We start from the raw sequence: 14,533 nt of genomic DNA on the forward strand, positions 1-14,533 counted from the left end.
GGCTGGTTTGACAGTGCCAATTGCCGCCTGCAAAGTGACAGCAGGAACCTGGCCTGGTGACTTTTGTTTCTAAGGGAAAGGCCATGGTTGATATCCAGGGCCCGGTGGCCCGGAGTGGCCGGCTGCCTGCTGAAATTCCGCACGGATCAGGATACGTCCTATATGTAAGGTGCCCCCCCAGGCAACTGTGGCTGGTTTGACAATGCCATGTGCCTCCTGCAAACTGACATCAGGAACCTGGCCTGCTGAATTTTGTTTCTAAGGGAAAGGCCATCGTTCGTGTCTAGGGCCCGGTGGCCTGGAGTGGCCGGCTGCCTGCTGAAATTCCGCACCAATCAGGATGCCTCCCGGACTGAGGGAACCACGACAGGCAACTGTGGCTGGTTTGACAGTGCCAAGTGCCTCCTGCAAACAGACATGAGGAACCTGGCCTGGTGAGTTTTGTTTCTCAGGGGAAAGGCATCGTTCGTGTCCAGGGCCCGATGGCCTGGAGTGGCCGGCTGCCTGCTGAAATTCCGCACGGATCAGGATACGTCCTATATGCAAGGTGCCGCCCCAGGGAACTGTGGCTGGTTTGACAGTGCGAAGTGCCTCCTGCAAACTGACATCAGGAACCTGGCCTGGTGACTTTTGTTTCTAAGGGGAAAGGCCATCGTTCATGTCCAGGGCCCGGTGGCCCGGAGTGGCCGGCTGCCTGCTGAAATTCCGCACCGATCAGGATGCCTCCCGGGCCGAAGGTACCACCACAGGCAACTGTGGCTGGTTTGACAGTGCCACGTGCCTCCTGAAAACTGACATCAGGAACCTGGCCTGGTGAGTTTTGTTTCTCTGAGGAAAGTCCATGGTTCATGTCCAGGGCCCGGTGGCCCGGAGTGGCCGGCTGCCTGCTGAAATTCCTCACGGATCAGGATGCCTCCTACATGCAAGGTGCCCCCACAGAAAACTGTGGCTGGTTTGACAGTGCCACGTGCCTCCTGCAAACTGACACCAGGAACCTGGCCTGGTGCGTTTTGTTTCTCTGTGGAAAGGCCATCGTTCGTGTCCAGGGCCCGGTGGCCCGGAGTGGCCGGCTGCCTGCTGAAATTCCGCACGGATCAGGATACGTCCTATATGTAAAGTGCCCCCCCAGGCAACTGTGGCTGGTTTGACAGTGCCAAGTGCCTCCTGCAAAGTGACATCAGGAACCTGGCCTGCTGAATTTTGTTTCTAAGGGAAAGGCCATCGTTCGTGTCTAGGGCCCGGTTTCCTGGAGTGGCCGGCTGCCTGCTGAAATTCCGCACCAATCAGAATGCCTCCCGGACTAAAGGAACCACGATAGGCAACTGTGGCTGGTTTGACAGTGCCACGTGCCTCCTGCAAACAGACATCAGGAACCTGGCCTGGTGCGTTTTGTTTCTCTGGGGAAAGGCCATAGTTCGTGTCCAGGGCCCGGTGGCCTCGAGTGCCCGGCTGCCTGCTGAAATTCCGCACCGATCAGGATGCCTCCAGGACCGAAGGTACCACCGCAGGCAACTGTTGCTGGTTTGACAGTGCCAAGTGCCTCCTGCAAACTGAGATGAGGAACCTGGCCTGGTGAGTTTTGTTTCTCAGGGGAAAGGCCATCGTTCGTGTCAAGGGCCCGATGGCCTGGAGTGGCCGGCTGCCTGCTGAAATTCCGCACGGATCAGGATACGTCCTAGATGCAAGGTGCCCCCTCAGGCAACTGTGGCTGGTTTGACAGTGCCACGTGCCTCCTGGAAACTGACATCAGGAACCTGGCCTGGTGAGTTTTGTTTCTCTGGGGAAAGGCCATCGTTCCTGTCCGGGGCCGGGTGGCCCCGAGTGGCCTGCTGCCTGCTGAAATTCCACACAGATCAGGATGCCTCCCGGACTGAAGGTACCACGACAGGCATCTGCGGCTGGTTTGACAGTGCCAATTGCCGCCTGCAAACTGACAGCTGGAACCTGGCCTGGTGACTTTTGTTTCTAAGGGAAAGGCCATGGTTGATATCCAGGGCCCGGTGGCCGGGAGTGGCCGGCTGCCTGCTGAAATTCCGCACGGATCAGGATACGTCCTAGATGCAAGGTGCCCCCACAGGCAACTGTGGCTGGTTTGACAGTGCCAAGTGCTTCCTGCAAACTGACACCAGGAACCTGCCCTGGTGAGTTTTGTTTCTCTGTGGAAAGGCCATCGTTCGTGTCCAGGGCCCGGTGGCCCGGAGTGGCCGGCTGCCTGCTGAAATTCCGCACCAATCAGGATGCCTCCCGGACTGAAGGTACCACGACAGGCATCTGCGGCTGGTTTGACAGTGCCAATTGCCGCCTGCAAAGTGACAGCAGGAACCTGGCCTGGTGACTTTTGTTTCTAAGGGAAAGGCCATGGTTGATATCCAGGGCCCGGTGGCCCGGAGTGGCCGGCTGCCTGCTGAAATTCCGCACGGATCAGGATACGTCCTATATGTAAGGTGCCCCCCCAGGCAACTGTGGCTGGTTTGACAATGCCATGTGCCTCCTGCAAACTGACATCAGGAACCTGGCCTGCTGAATTTTGTTTCTAAGGGAAAGGCCATCGTTCGTGTCTAGGGCCCGGTGGCCTGGAGTGGCCGGCTGCCTGCTGAAATTCCGCACCAATCAGGATGCCTCCCGGACTGAGGGAACCACGACAGGCAACTGTGGCTGGTTTGACAGTGCCAAGTGCCTCCTGCAAACAGACATGAGGAACCTGGCCTGGTGAGTTTTGTTTCTCAGGGGAAAGGCATCGTTCGTGTCCAGGGCCCGATGGCCTGGAGTGGCCGGCTGCCTGCTGAAATTCCGCACGGATCAGGATACGTCCTATATGCAAGGTGCCGCCCCAGGGAACTGTGGCTGGTTAGACAGTGGGAAGTGCCTCCTGCAAACTGACATCAGGAACCTGGCCTGGTGACTTTTGTTTCTAAGGGGAAAGGCCATCGTTCATGTCCAGGGCCCGGTGGCCCGGAGTGGCCGGCTGCCTGCTGAAATTCCGCACCGATCAGGATGCCTCCCGGGCCGAAGGTACCACCACAGGCAACTGTGGCTGGTTTGACAGTGCCACGTGCCTCCTGAAAACTGACATCAGGAACCTGGCCTGGTGAGTTTTGTTTCTCTGAGGAAAGTCCATGGTTCATGTCCAGGGCCCGGTGGCCCGGAGTGGCCGGCTGCCTGCTGAAATTCCTCACGGATCAGGATGCCTCCTACATGCAAGGTGCCCCCACAGAAAACTGTGGCTGGTTTGACAGTGCCACGTGCCTCCTGCAAACTGACACCAGGAACCTGGCCTGGTGCGTTTTGTTTCTCTGTGGAAAGGCCATCGTTCGTGTCCAGGGCCCGGTGGCCCGGAGTGGCCGGCTGCCTGCTGAAATTCCGCACGGATCAGGATACGTCCTATATGTAAAGTGCCCCCCCAGGCAACTGTGGCTGGTTTGACAGTGCCAAGTGCCTCCTGCAAAGTGACATCAGGAACCTGGCCTGCTGAATTTTGTTTCTAAGGGAAAGGCCATCGTTCGTGTCTAGGGCCCGGTTTCCTGGAGTGGCCGGCTGCCTGCTGAAATTCCGCACCAATCAGAATGCCTCCCGGACTAAAGGAACCACGATAGGCAACTGTGGCTGGTTTGACAGTGCCACGTGCCTCCTGCAAACAGACATCAGGAACCTGGCCTGGTGCGTTTTGTTTCTCTGGGGAAAGGCCATAGTTCGTGTCCAGGGCCCGGTGGCCTCGAGTGCCCGGCTGCCTGCTGAAATTCCGCACCGATCAGGATGCCTCCAGGACCGAAGGTACCACCGCAGGCAACTGTTGCTGGTTTGACAGTGCCAAGTGCCTCCTGCAAACTGAGATGAGGAACCTGGCCTGGTGAGTTTTGTTTCTCAGGGGAAAGGCCATCGTTCGTGTCAAGGGCCCGATGGCCTGGAGTGGCCGGCTGCCTGCTGAAATTCCGCACGGATCAGGATACGTCCTAGATGCAAGGTGCCCCCTCAGGCAACTGTGGCTGGTTTGACAGTGCCACGTGCCTCCTGGAAACTGACATCAGGAACCTGGCCTGGTGAGTTTTGTTTCTCTGGGGAAAGGCCATCGTTCCTGTCCGGGGCCGGGTGGCCCCGAGTGGCCTGCTGCCTGCTGAAATTCCACACAGATCAGGATGCCTCCCGGACTGAAGGTACCACGACAGGCATCTGCGGCTGGTTTGACAGTGCCAATTGCCGCCTGCAAACTGACAGCTGGAACCTGGCCTGGTGACTTTTGTTTCTAAGGGAAAGGCCATGGTTGATATCCAGGGCCCGGTGGCCGGGAGTGGCCGGCTGCCTGCTGAAATTCCGCACGGATCAGGATACGTCCTAGATGCAAGGTGCCCCCACAGGCAACTGTGGCTGGTTTGACAGTGCCAAGTGCTTCCTGCAAACTGACACCAGGAACCTGCCCTGGTGAGTTTTGTTTCTCTGTGGAAAGGCCATCGTTCGTGTCCAGGGCCCGGTGGCCCGGAGTGGCCGGCTGCCTGCTGAAATTCCGCACCAATCAGGATGCCTCCCGGACTGAACGTACCACGACAGGCATCTGTGGCTGGTTTGACAGTGCCAATTGCCGCCTGCAAACTGACTGCAGGAACCTGGCCTGGTGACTTGTGTTTCTAAGGGAAAGGCCATGGTTTAGATCCAGGGCCCGGTGGCCCGGAGTGGCCGGCTGCCTGCTGAAATTCCGCACGGATCAGGATGCCTCCTACATGCAAGGTGCCCCCACAGGCAACTGTGGCTGGTTTGACAGTGCCAAGTGCCTCCTGCAAACTGACACCAGGAACCTGGCCTGGTGCGTTTTGTTTCTCTGTGGAAAGGCCATCGTTCGTGTCCAGGGCCCGGTGGCCCGGAGTGGCCGGCTGCCTGCTGAAATTCCGCACCAATCAGGATGCCTCCCCGACTGAAGGTACCACGACAGGCAACTGTGGCTGGTTTGACAGTGCCAAGTGCCTCCTGCAAACAGACATGAGGAACCTGGCCTGGTGAGTTTTGTTTCTCAGGGGAAAGTCCATCGTTCGTGTCCAGGGCCCGATGGCCTGGAGTGGCCGGCTGCCTGCTGAAATTCCGCACCAATCAGGATGCCTCCCGCACTGAAGGTACCACGACAGGCAACTGTGGCTGGTTTGACAGTGCCAAGTGCCTCCTGCAAACAGACATGTGGAACCTGGCCTGGTGAGTTTTGTTTCTCAGGGGAAAGGCCATCGTTCGTGTCCAGGGCCCGATGGCCTGGAGTGGCCGGCTGCCTGCTGAAATTCCGCACGGATCAGGATACGTCCTATATGTAAGGTGCCGCCCCAGGCAACTGTGGCTGGTTTGACAGTGCGAAGTGCCTCCTGCAAACTGACATCAGGAACCTGGCCTGGTGACTTTTGTTTCTCAGTGGAAAGGCCATGGTTGATATCCAGGGCCCGGTGGCCCGGAGTGGCCGGCTGCCTGCTGAAATTCCGCACGGATCTGGATACGTCCTATATGTAAGGTGCCTCCGCAGGCAACTGTGGCTGGTTTGACAATGCCATGTGCCTCCTGCAAACTGACATCAGGAACCTGGCCTGCTGAATTTTGTTTCTCTGGGGAAAGGCCATCGTTCGTGTCTAGGGCCCGGTGGCCTGGAGTGGCCGGCTGCCTGCTGAAATTCCGCACCAATCAGGATGCCTCCCGGACTGAGGGAACCTCGACAGGCAACTGTGGCTGGTTTGACAGTGCCAAGTGCCTCCTGCAAACAGACATGAGGAACCTGGCCTGGTGAGTTTTGTTTCTCAGGGGAAAGGCCATCGTTCGTGTCGAGGGCCCGATGGCCTGGAGTGGCCGGCTGCCTGCTGAAATTCCGCACCAATCAGGATGCCTCCCGGACTGAAGGTACCACCGCAGGCAACTGTGGCTGGTTTGACAGTGCCACGTGCCTCCTGCAAACTGAGATGAGGAACCTGGCCTGGTGAGTTTTGTTTCTCAGGGGAAAGGCCATCGTTCGTGTCCAGGGCCCGGTGGCCCGGAGTGGCCGGATGCCTGCTGAAATTCCGCACGGATCAGGATGCCTCCTAGATGCAAGGTGCCCCCTCAGGCAACTGTGGCTGGTTTGACAGTGCCACGTGCCTCCTGCAAACTGACATCAGGAACCTGGCCTGGTGAGTTTTGTTTCTCTGGGGAAAGGCCATCGTTCCTGTCCGCCGCCGGGTGGCCCCGAGTGGCCTGCTGCCTGCTGAAATTCCACACAGATCAGGATGCCTCCCGGACTGAAGGTACCACGACAGGCATCTGCGGCTGGTTTGACAGTGCCAATTGCCGCCTGCAAACTGACAGCAGGAACCTGGCCTGGTGACTTTTGTTTCTAAGGGAAAGGCCATGGTTGATATCCAGGGCCCGGTGGCCCGGAGTGGCCGGATGCCTGCTGAAATTCCGCACGGATCAGGATGCCTCCTATATGTAAGGTGCCCCCTCAGGCAACTGTGGCTGGTTTGACAGTGCCACGTGCCTCCTGCAAACTGACATCAGGAACCTGGCCTGGTGAGTTTTGTTTCTCTGGGGAAAGGCCATCGTTCCTGTCCGCCGCCGGGTGGCCCCGAGTGGCCTGCTGCCTGCTGAAATTCCACACAGATCAGGATGCCTCCCGGACTGAAGGTACCACGACAGGCATCTGCGGCTGGTTTGACAGTGCCAATTGCCGCCTGCAAACTGACAGCAGGAACCTGGCCTGGTGACTTTTGTTTCTAAGGGAAAGGCCATGGTTGATATCCAGGGCCCGGTGGCCCGGAGTGGCCGGCTGCCTGCTGAAATTCCGCACGGATCAGGATACGTCCTATATGTAAGGTGCCCCCGCAGGCAACTGTGGCTGGTTTGACAATGCCATGTGCCTCCTGCAAACTGACATCAGGAACCTGGCCTGCTGAATTTTGTTTCTAAGGGAAAGGCCATCGTTCGTGTCTAGGGCCCGGTGGCCTGGAGTGGCCGGCTGCCTGCTGAAATTCCGCACCAATCAGGATGCCTCCCGGACTGAGGGAACCACGACAGGCAACTGTGGCTGGTTTGACAGTGCCAAGTGCCTCCTGCAAACAGACATGAGGAACCTGGCCTGGTGAGTTTTGTTTCTCAGGGGAAAGGCATCGTTCGTGTCCAGGGCCCGATGGCCTGGAGTGGCCGGCTGCCTGCTGAAATTCCGCACGGATCAGGATACGTCCTATATGCAAGGTGCCGCCCCAGGCAACTGTGGCTGGTTTGACAGTGCGAAGTGCCTCCTGCAAACTGACATCAGGAACCTGGCCTGGTGACTTTTGTTTCTAAGGGGAAAGGCCATCGTTCATGTCCAGGGCCCGGTGGCCCGGAGTGGCCGGCTGCCTGCTGAAATTCCGCACGGATCAGGATACGTCCTAGATGCAAGGTGCCCCCTCAGGCAACTGTGGCTGGTTTGACAGTGCCACGTGCCTCCTGGAAACTGACATCAGGAACCTGGCCTGGTGAGTTTTGTTTCTCTGGGGAAAGGCCATCGTTCCTGTCCGGGGCCGGGTGGCCCCGAGTGGCCTGCTGCCTGCTGAAATTCCACACAGATCAGGATGCCTCCCGGACTGAAGGTACCACGACAGGCATCTGCGGCTGGTTTGACAGTGCCAATTGCCGCCTGCAAACTGACAGCTGGAACCTGGCCTGGTGACTTTTGTTTCTAAGGGAAAGGCCATGGTTGATATCCAGGGCCCGGTGGCCGGGAGTGGCCGGCTGCCTGCTGAAATTCCGCACGGATCAGGATACGTCCTAGATGCAAGGTGCCCCCACAGGCAACTGTGGCTGGTTTGACAGTGCCAAGTGCCTCCTGCAAACTGACACCAGGAACCTGCCCTGGTGAGTTTTGTTTCTCTGTGGAAAGGCCATCGTTCGTGTCCAGGGCCCGGTGGCCCGGAGTGGCCGGCTGCCTGCTGAAATTCCGCACCAATCAGGATGCCTCCCGGACTGAACGTACCACGACAGGCATCTGTGGCTGGTTTGACAGTGCCAATTGCCGCCTGCAAACTGACTGCAGGAACCTGGCCTGGTGACTTGTGTTTCTAAGGGAAAGGCCATGGTTTAGATCCAGGGCCCGGTGGCCCGGAGTGGCCGGCTGCCTGCTGAAATTCCGCACGCATCAGGATGCCTCCTACATGCAAGGTGCCCCCACAGGCAACTGTGGCTGGTTTGACAGTGCCAAGTGCCTCCTGCAAACTGACACCAGGAACCTGGCCTGGTGCGTTTTGTTTCTCTGTGGAAAGGCCATCGTTCGTGTCCAGGGCCCGGTGGCCCGGAGTGGCCGGCTGCCTGCTGAAATTCCGCACCAATCAGGATGCCTCCCGGACTGAAGGTACCACGACAGGCAACTGTGGCTGGTTTGACAGTGCCAAGTGCCTCCTGCAAACAGACATGAGGAACCTGGCCTGGTGAGTTTTGTTTCTCTGGGGAAAGGCCATCGTTCGTGTCCAGGGCCCGATGGCCTGGAGTGGCCGGCTGCCTGCTGAAATTCCGCACCAATCAGGATGCCTCCCGCACTGAAGGTACCACGACAGGCAACTGTGGCTGGTTTGACAGTGCCAAGTGCCTCCTGCAAACAGACATGTGGAACCTGGCCTGGTGAGTTTTGTTTCTCAGGGGAAAGGCCATCGTTCGTGTCCAGGGCCCGATGGCCTGGAGTGGCCGGCTGCCTGCTGAAATTCCGCACGGATCAGGATACGTCCTATATGCAAGGTGCCGCCCCAGGCAACTGTGGCTGGTTTGACAGTGCGAAGTGCCTCCTGCAAACTGACATCAGGAACCTGGCCTGGTGACTTTTGTTTCTCAGGGGAAAGGCCATCGTTCGTGTCCAGGGCCCGGTGGCCCGGAGTGGCCGGCTGCCTGCTGAAATTCCGCACCGATCAGGATGCCTCCCGGGCCGAAGGTACCACCACAGGCAACTGTGGCTGGTTTGACAGTGCCACGTGCCTCCTGCAAACTGACACCAGGAACCTGGCCTGGTGCGTTTTGTTTCTCTGTGGAACGGCCATCGTTCGTGTCCAGGGCCCGGTGGCCCGAAGTGGCCGGCTGCCTGCTGAAATTCCGCACGGATCAGGATACCTCCTATATGTAAGGTGCCCCCACAGGCAACTGTGGCTGGTTTGACAGTGCCAAGTGCCTCCTGCAAACTGACATCAGGAACCTGGCCTGCTGAATTTTGTTTCTAAGGGAAAGGCCATCGTTCGTGTCTAGGGCCCGGTGGCCTGGAGTGGCCGGCTGCCTGCTGAAATTCCACACCGATCAGGATCCCTCCGGGACCGAAGGGACCACCACAGGCAACTGTGGCTGGTTTGACAGTGCCACGTGCCTCCTGCAAACAGACATCAGGAACCTGGCCTGGTGCGTTTTGTTTCTCTGGAGAAAGGCCATAGTTCGTGTCCAGGGCCCGGTGGGCTGGAGTGCCCGGCTGCCTGCTGAAATTCCGCACCGATCAGGATGCCTCCCAGACCGAAGGTACCACCGCAGGCAACTGTGGCTGGTTTGACAGTGCCAAGTGCCTCCTGCAAACAGACATGAGGAACCTGGCCTGGTGAGTTTTGTTTCTCAGGGGAAAGTCCATCGTTCGTGTCCAGGGCCCGATGGCCTGGAGTGGCCGGCTGCCTGCTGAAATTCCGCACCAATCAGGATGCCTCCCGCACTGAAGGTACCACGACAGGCAACTGTGGCTGGTTTGACAGTGCCAAGTGCCTCCTGCAAACAGACATGTGGAACCTGGCCTGGTGAGTTTTGTTTCTCAGGGGAAAGGCCATCGTTCGTGTCCAGGGCCCGATGGCCTGGAGTGGCCGGCTGCCTGCTGAAATTCCGCACGGATCAGGATACGTCCTATATGCAAGGTGCCGCCCCAGGCAACTGTGGCTGGTTTGTCAGTGCGAAGTGCCTCCTGCAAACTGACATCAGGAACCTGGCCTGGTGACTTTTGTTTCTCAGTGGAAAGGCCATGGTTGATATCCAGGGCCCGGTGGCCCGGAGTGGCCGGCTGCCTGCTGAAATTCCGCACGGATCAGGATACGTCCTATATGTAAGGTGCCTCCGCAGGCAACTGTGGCTGGTTTGACAATGCCATGTGCCTCCTGCAAACTGACATCAGGAACCTGGCCTGCTGAATTTTGTTTCTCTGGGGAAAGGCCATCGTTCGTGTCTAGGGCCCGGTGGCCTGGAGTGGCCGGCTGCCTGCTGAAATTCCGCACCAATCAGGATGCCTCCCGGACTGAGGGAACCTCGACAGGCAACTGTGGCTGGTTTGACAGTGCCAAGTGCCTCCTGCAAACAGACATGAGGAACCTGGCCTGGTGAGTTTTGTTTCTCAGGGGAAAGGCCATCGTTCGTGTCCAGGGCCCGATGGCCTGGAGTGGCCGGCTGCCTGCTGAAATTCCGCACCAATCAGGATGCCTCCCGGACTGAAGGTACCACCGCAGGCAACTGTGGCTGGTTTGACAGTGCCACGTGCCTCCTGCAAACTGAGATGAGGAACCTGGCCTGGTGAGTTTTGTTTCTCAGGGGAAAGGCCATCGTTCGTGTCCAGGGCCCGGTGGCCCGGAGTGGCCGGATGCCTGCTGAAATTCCGCACGGATCAGGATGCCTCCTAGATGCAAGGTGCCCCCTCAGGCAACTGTGGCTGGTTTGACAGTGCCACGTGCCTCCTGCAAACTGACATCAGGAACCTGGCCTGGTGAGTTTTGTTTCTCTGGGGAAAGGCCATCGTTCCTGTCCGCCGCCGGGTGGCCCCGAGTGGCCTGCTGCCTGCTGAAATTCCACACAGATCAGGATGCCTCCCGGACTGAAGGTACCACGACAGGCATCTGCGGCTGGTTTGACAGTGCCAATTGCCGCCTGCAAACTGACAGCAGGAACCTGGCCTGGTGACTTTTGTTTCTAAGGGAAAGGCCATGGTTGATATCCAGGGCCCGGTGGCCCGGAGTGGCCGGATGCCTGCTGAAATTCCGCACGGATCAGGATGCCTCCTATATGTAAGGTGCCCCCTCAGGCAACTGTGGCTGGTTTGACAGTGCCACGTGCCTCCTGCAAACTGACATCAGGAACCTGGCCTGGTGAGTTTTGTTTCTCTGGGGAAAGGCCATCGTTCCTGTCCGCCGCCGGGTGGCCCCGAGTGGCCTGCTGCCTGCTGAAATTCCACACAGATCAGGATGCCTCCCGGACTGAAGGTACCACGACAGGCATCTGCGGCTGGTTTGACAGTGCCAATTGCCGCCTGCAAACTGACAGCAGGAACCTGGCCTGGTGACTTTTGTTTCTAAGGGAAAGGCCATGGTTGATATCCAGGGCCCGGTGGCCCGGAGTGGCCGGCTGCCTGCTGAAATTCCGCACGGATCAGGATACGTCCTATATGTAAGGTGCCCCCGCAGGCAACTGTGGCTGGTTTGACAATGCCATGTGCCTCCTGCAAACTGACATCAGGAACCTGGCCTGCTGAATTTTGTTTCTAAGGGAAAGGCCATCGTTCGTGTCTAGGGCCCGGTGGCCTGGAGTGGCCGGCTGCCTGCTGAAATTCCGCACCAATCAGGATGCCTCCCGGACTGAGGGAACCACGACAGGCAACTGTGGCTGGTTTGACAGTGCCAAGTGCCTCCTGCAAACAGACATGAGGAACCTGGCCTGGTGAGTTTTGTTTCTCAGGGGAAAGGCATCGTTCGTGTCCAGGGCCCGATGGCCTGGAGTGGCCGGCTGCCTGCTGAAATTCCGCACGGATCAGGATACGTCCTATATGCAAGGTGCCGCCCCAGGCAACTGTGGCTGGTTTGACAGTGCGAAGTGCCTCCTGCAAACTGACATCAGGAACCTGGCCTGGTGACTTTTGTTTCTAAGGGGAAAGGCCATCGTTCATGTCCAGGGCCCGGTGGCCCGGAGTGGCCGGCTGCCTGCTGAAATTCCGCACGGATCAGGATACGTCCTAGATGCAAGGTGCCCCCTCAGGCAACTGTGGCTGGTTTGACAGTGCCACGTGCCTCCTGGAAACTGACATCAGGAACCTGGCCTGGTGAGTTTTGTTTCTCTGGGGAAAGGCCATCGTTCCTGTCCGGGGCCGGGTGGCCCCGAGTGGCCTGCTGCCTGCTGAAATTCCACACAGATCAGGATGCCTCCCGGACTGAAGGTACCACGACAGGCATCTGCGGCTGGTTTGACAGTGCCAATTGCCGCCTGCAAACTGACAGCTGGAACCTGGCCTGGTGACTTTTGTTTCTAAGGGAAAGGCCATGGTTGATATCCAGGGCCCGGTGGCCGGGAGTGGCCGGCTGCCTGCTGAAATTCCGCACGGATCAGGATACGTCCTAGATGCAAGGTGCCCCCACAGGCAACTGTGGCTGGTTTGACAGTGCCAAGTGCCTCCTGCAAACTGACACCAGGAACCTGCCCTGGTGAGTTTTGTTTCTCTGTGGAAAGGCCATCGTTCGTGTCCAGGGCCCGGTGGCCCGGAGTGGCCGGCTGCCTGCTGAAATTCCGCACCAATCAGGATGCCTCCCGGACTGAACGTACCACGACAGGCATCTGTGGCTGGTTTGACAGTGCCAATTGCCGCCTGCAAACTGACTGCAGGAACCTGGCCTGGTGACTTGTGTTTCTAAGGGAAAGGCCATGGTTTAGATCCAGGGCCCGGTGGCCCGGAGTGGCCGGCTGCCTGCTGAAATTCCGCACGCATCAGGATGCCTCCTACATGCAAGGTGCCCCCACAGGCAACTGTGGCTGGTTTGACAGTGCCAAGTGCCTCCTGCAAACTGACACCAGGAACCTGGCCTGGTGCGTTTTGTTTCTCTGTGGAAAGGCCATCGTTCGTGTCCAGGGCCCGGTGGCCCGGAGTGGCCGGCTGCCTGCTGAAATTCCGCACCAATCAGGATGCCTCCCGGACTGAAGGTACCACGACAGGCAACTGTGGCTGGTTTGACAGTGCCAAGTGCCTCCTGCAAACAGACATGAGGAACCTGGCCTGGTGAGTTTTGTTTCTCTGGGGAAAGGCCATCGTTCGTGTCCAGGGCCCGATGGCCTGGAGTGGCCGGCTGCCTGCTGAAATTCCGCACCAATCAGGATGCCTCCCGCACTGAAGGTACCACGACAGGCAACTGTGGCTGGTTTGACAGTGCCAAGTGCCTCCTGCAAACAGACATGTGGAACCTGGCCTGGTGAGTTTTGTTTCTCAGGGGAAAGGCCATCGTTCGTGTCCAGGGCCCGATGGCCTGGAGTGGCCGGCTGCCTGCTGAAATTCCGCACGGATCAGGATACGTCCTATATGCAAGGTGCCGCCCCAGGCAACTGTGGCTGGTTTGACAGTGCGAAGTGCCTCCTGCAAACTGACATCAGGAACCTGGCCTGGTGACTTTTGTTTCTCAGGGGAAAGGCCATCGTTCGTGTCCAGGGCCCGGTGGCCCGGAGTGGCCGGCTGCCTGCTGAAATTCCGCACCGATCAGGATGCCTCCCGGGCCGAAGGTACCACCACAGGCAACTGTGGCTGGTTTGACAGTGCCACGTGCCTCCTGCAAACTGACACCAGGAACCTGGCCTGGTGCGTTTTGTTTCTCTGTGGAACGGCCATCGTTCGTGTCCAGGGCCCGGTGGCCCGAAGTGGCCGGCTGCCTGCTGAAATTCCGCACGGATCAGGATACCTCCTATATGTAAGGTGCCCCCACAGGCAACTGTGGCTGGTTTGACAGTGCCAAGTGCCTCCTGCAAACTGACATCAGGAACCTGGCCTGCTGAATTTTGTTTCTAAGGGAAAGGCCATCGTTCGTGTCTAGGGCCCGGTGGCCTGGAGTGGCCGGCTGCCTGCTGAAATTCCACACCGATCAGGATCCCTCCGGGACCGAAGGGACCACCACAGGCAACTGTGGCTGGTTTGACAGTGCCACGTGCCTCCTGCAAACAGACATCAGGAACCTGGCCTGGTGCGTTTTGTTTCTCTGGAGAAAGGCCATAGTTCGTGTCCAGGGCCCGGTGGGCTGGAGTGCCCGGCTGCCTGCTGAAATTCCGCACCGATCAGGATGCCTCCCAGACCGAAGGTACCACCGCAGGCAACTGTGGCTGGTTTGACAGTGCCAAGTGCCTCCTGCAAACAGAGATGAGGAACCTGGCCTGGTGAGTTTTGTTTCTCAGGGGAAAGGCCATCGTTCGTGTCAAGGGCCGGATGGCCTGGAGTGGCCGGCTGCCTGCTGAAATTCCGCACCGATCAGGATGCCTCCCGGGCCGAAGGCACCACCACAGGCAACTGTGGCTGGTTTGACAGTGCCACGTGCCTCCTGAAAACTGACATCAGGAACCTGGCCTGGTGAGTTTTGTTTCTCTGAGGAAAGGCCATGGTTCATGTCCAGGGCCCGGTGGCCGGGAGTGGCCGGCTGCCTGCTGAAATTCCGCACGGATCAGGATACGTCCTAGATGCAAGGTGCCCCCACAGGCAACTGTGGCTGGTTTGACAGTGCCAAGTGCCTCCTGCAAACTGAGATGAGGAACCTGGTCTGGTGAGTTTTGTTTCTCAGGGGAAAGGCCATCGTTCATGTCCAGGGCCCGGTGGCCCGGAGTG

The sequence above is a fragment of the Passer domesticus genome, chromosome W (assembly GCF_036417665.1).
Source record: "Passer domesticus isolate bPasDom1 chromosome W, bPasDom1.hap1, whole genome shotgun sequence".
Lineage (NCBI taxonomy): Eukaryota > Metazoa > Chordata > Aves > Passeriformes > Passeridae > Passer > Passer domesticus.